Source organism: Paramormyrops kingsleyae, chromosome 10, assembly GCF_048594095.1.
Source record: "Paramormyrops kingsleyae isolate MSU_618 chromosome 10, PKINGS_0.4, whole genome shotgun sequence".
In the NCBI taxonomy this organism is placed as follows: domain Eukaryota; kingdom Metazoa; phylum Chordata; class Actinopteri; order Osteoglossiformes; family Mormyridae; genus Paramormyrops; species Paramormyrops kingsleyae.
In genome coordinates this window covers 31,752,468-31,757,080 of record NC_132806.1, presented here as the reverse complement: position 1 = coordinate 31,757,080, position 4,613 = coordinate 31,752,468, and positions in this window count along the sequence as shown.

The following is a 4,613-nucleotide window of genomic DNA, read 5'->3' as shown; positions in this document are numbered from 1 at the left end:
TGTGACTTCAGCTTTTCCCATTGGTCATCGTAAGTTTTAAGATGGGAGGGTGGTTTACGTCTGTTAAACGGGCTGTTTTTTCTCTGTTATCCGTTTTAGCCGCCAGGGGGCACCATTTACAATCACATGGCTTTTATTGACACTGCCGCTTGACCTGAGAACTGACTAGTGGCTGCTGTTTAATAGACCAAAGGAGATCTTTTCTCCTGTTTCTCAGGGTTGATGGGGCATGTCCATTGCTATTCATAGGCACATGCTTGATTGACAGCTGACATTCTTCTTTAGCATGTATGCCAGACTATGGCAAGGCAGCCTAGTTGGAGACAAGGGGGTTGGAGTGGACAAGACATTTTTCTTATTAATATTATGTTTTTTTAGTAAATTACGTGTATACTGCCAAGGGTATACACCAGCCTCATGCCTTTTGTCGCTTGAAATAGGCTCCTGTTCTACCCTCCGATCCTGAACAGCATGTTACATGTGCTTTGAAGATGGAGAAATTCATTAGAAATGGCCCATGAATGTACGCAGAGTAATTCTGGTGACTAACCCAAGAGCTGTTTCCCACAAAATAATGAAAATGTAAAGAAGTTTGCAGGTTTTTTTTTTTTAGCAGAAATCCTTTCACGAAATGTTAAGATGAGAGCTGCTGCTGTCCGAGTTGTTTTTCTAATATTTGTGAAAGACCCTACATCCAGTTTTATTAAGATTTTGAAAAATAAAACCAGCCGCCTAGAAGGTGGTGAACTGCCAAAAATAAGTGATGCGATTTGTGTGGCAGTGAGTATGAGTGACAGGTACATTTAGTAGGTGTTAAATGAGCTAATTTCCTCATTTACATTCTCCCTGCACAGTAGGCCTAATTCAGATTCTGCGTACATTAATTTTGTTTTACTTGTTTTTGATAGTACTTTTTTGATATTGTAAAATCATCTGGTAACTGAGGTTTTGAATAATTTCATAATGCTATTTTTTTACAATTCTTAGGTGGGGATATATAAGGTTTTCAGGATCTGATATTTGTGCAAATGTACAAAAAATGGTGCTAGTGAAAAATGTAAGTACAAATGATTTAAGTACAAGATTGTGAGGGCTGTTGTCCATAGTGATTGAGGACCATGTTGCTTAAAGGTCTGTACTGCAGTTTGAGAGATTTTGACCTTGCAGAATGGATGTGAAAGATAGCCTGGTTATACTGGACAAATAACATCTTTCAGTTAGTGCCAATTAAGTATATCCATAGGATATGCAACTGCATAAGACAGTCATGGCTTTTCGCTAATGGTTCTCTAAAATTATTCACTCAGTGAACTTGGTGACACATCACTGTGCACTGAACAAATGGAACAAATTATGAGAAATTAACAAAAACATAGTGGGAATATATTGTGGAATTGAAGCAATGCATTGGAAGGGAATTAAGGAACATCTGGGAACCGGTTATGGAACTGAGCAGCAGAAAAGCAAGAGGGTAAGACACATTAGCCGATAAGGGGGGGCTGTTTGTGTTAATAAGGCTACATCACCAAGACACAGACTAGACCAAGGTGGACAAGGTGTTTTGTGTAGAAAGGACACATCATACAAATCTGCGAATGTTGGCAGAAGGAGGAGGAAAAGTCTTGATTGACCCTTTTGATCTTTGGTGGAAGGCGGGAGTGGGGAGAGTGGCTGGGCTCAGATATTGAGGTCAAAAGAGGGCGACGAAGGAGCAGAAACCAATATCTGAGAATCGCGATGTGGAAAGCAGAGAAATAACTGTGAAAGGTCAGTATTAGCATTAGAAGATAAGTAACATGAAAGTAAGGCAGAGACAAGGGCCTAAAAGTGGAACTTCTGAGGCGGTCCAGTTGGGAGAGAGTCAGGAAGAGCTGCATTTCTCAGGAGACCTGACATGTGTCAGGAACACAAAGCCTGAGAAGCACCAGAGACTCTGCTCAAGAGTTGAGTGACCTTCTATATCAAACTCAGCAGATCAATAAGAATCATGACAGGGGATGTGGCTGAGTGAAGCTCAGCCTTCTGTGTCGTCTCTCAGTCTGCGTGACTGGAGACTTGAGTGAAAAGTGCAGGAGAGCTAGATGAACGATGGCGCTGAACTGGGCAGGGCAGGCAAGAAAAGCTATAAAACTTTTTTTTTTTTTTTTTCCTGAATATCATGGTAGTATTTCTGAAGCAGAGAAGCTGCAGTTAAGGAAATGTACAGAAGCAGTTAATATGAGAGATGAGATGCTCAGAATTCTGTGAAGTTGCTCTCTAGTTGTTAAGGTGGCTGCTGAGGGCCTCATTTCACTGTTTTTTTGTGTGAATGACTTCACTAGACCTATAGATGTGCTTCACTAATTCCAGCTATTATTTGTTAAAATTTAGGAATCGGCTTCCCAGGCCTAAATCCGAGTTATCAGCCACTGTCAAGGAGGCAGGTAGCATTGAGATTGACTTGTCCCCCGAAGGGACACTGCGGTAAGCGGTGGGAAACGTGGCTCTGCTGCTCCAGTATAATAAAGTGGGGGGGGGGGGGAGAAAACGTGGTACGCAGCTGAAATGTAATAATCTGAAATAGTCAAATAGTGATGTTTAATGAGAAGTGATGATGTTTTTGTGCGTGATTGCTGCAGTTTTTCAAAACATGATATACAGATCTGACCTTGAGAGGTTGATTAGAGACCATAAAATTAAAAATTTGAAATAACAAGGACAAGGGTGGCAACCAATAAGCAGGTATTGTACGAGACAGTGAGGAACCTCTGTTTTTCCGCTTAGCACATTTACATATTCAGCATCTGCTGCTGTACATTAACCTGACTTGAAACCTAGCAACCAGCCAACAGCAATTGCTAAGGGTCTGAATGATACAAATGAGAGTCCGGCTGCTACCACATGTAGAATTGCAATGTGTGTCGCGATAAATATTTTAACAGCATGCCGTCAACCATCTGCTAAACCTGCAACTTAACAATTGGTGATTATCCAGTTAATACAATGTTATGAGAGCAAGTGGATTTGGAGGTCTGCAGGAATTTCGTATGATTAATTTTAAGGTTATTAACAGGTATCGGTGCATTGTGATTGTAGATGGTGTCTAGATCGCTGCATTTGTTATACTGCAGACCAAGTCACAGCACTTTGGGACTTATGGCCAGAAGTGTAAGCAGGTGGTGAAGAAGAAAACGGTCCACAGCGGAAGGATGAAAATGCTGTTTATGTGCATGGAAAATTCTGAGCTGCTACCCTGTGGTAGATAAGCATTTATGAATAATGCAGTGAACAAGATTAGTGTGTTCTGTTTCAGGTTTATGCACCAAGCAAGTTTATGTGCACAAAAATTAGTACAGTCCCACTTTGCCAGTAGACCAGTAATAAATACTGAGAAGTACTGTCTAAATATTGTAGTAAATACTGAAGCAGAAAAGTGTTTTGCATTAGATTGTTTGATATGCTCCCTGTCCTTCAAGAATAATCTTCAGCAGCGTTATTTGTCTCCAAGACTCAGACATTTCCTTGTACTTCGGTTAGAGTTTATATTACCATCATAATCAATCTGGCATCAAAGTACTTTCTTTAAAATTAAATGCACATGTTTGCATATGAAAGCCAAAACGGACGTATCTCATCCCCTACTGCTGAAATGTAAATGACGATACTAGGTACCCGTCCGATTGCTGCTGCGTTTTAGCTTTGTGCTGTAATGTTGGAATATAAATTACTTAGGTCAATAATAGCTGAACCAAAGGACAGCTTTTGATCGGTATGCTAGATGTGTCCCTTATCTTTTGTGTATTTACATCATTGCTATATTCTCATAACTCGCTTTGACGTTTTGGTTCATGTGAACCTTAAACAATGTGACACTCGTGTGCCTTACTTTGAAGATTAAAAGAAGCAGCCTGTATGGCTGTACTTGATGTAATTGACAGTAACATGTTTTTTAAAGGCCATGTCTTAATACATTAAATAGAAATGTGTCACTATGTAATTTATTTACCATCCATCCATCTCCCATAACCACGTATCGAGCAGAGTAACAGTTAGTTGAACCTTATTCCTGGAACAAGGTCATCTATCTGTCTACATTACTCACAGAAAGTCTTGGGACGCTTGCTTAATTCTATAAACATGTTGCAAATTTATTCGTTTCACGACACAAGTCCATTGACAAGCAATGTTTAACATATCTGCAAATATCATCCACACAGACATTTTCTTTTTAAGTGTCAGAATTTTTTTTGACTCATTTGGTTCTGTTCTTGCCATTTTGCTGTCGATTGCAGTTGTAGTGATTGGCTGCCAAAGGAATACTAAATGCACATTTGGCATTTTATGTCATTGCAAAGGTTTTTTTGTAAACAAATAAATAAAGTAATGATTTTTGTTATAAAGCCATTAAATCTGCAATATTTTTACTCAAGCAGCGGTACCAAAGCTTCCTATGAGCATTCTGGTTGTCTGGCAGTCATGATTTTACCCTGCTGTCCTACAAAAACAGCACTGAAATATTAGCACCTACTGGTTATCTGTCTGTCTGTCTGTCTGTCTGTTCCTTCATTTGTTTGTTTTTTGCCAGCTGGGTATGGTGTTCTCTGCAACTAGTAAGAACTCTGCTACTATTATGG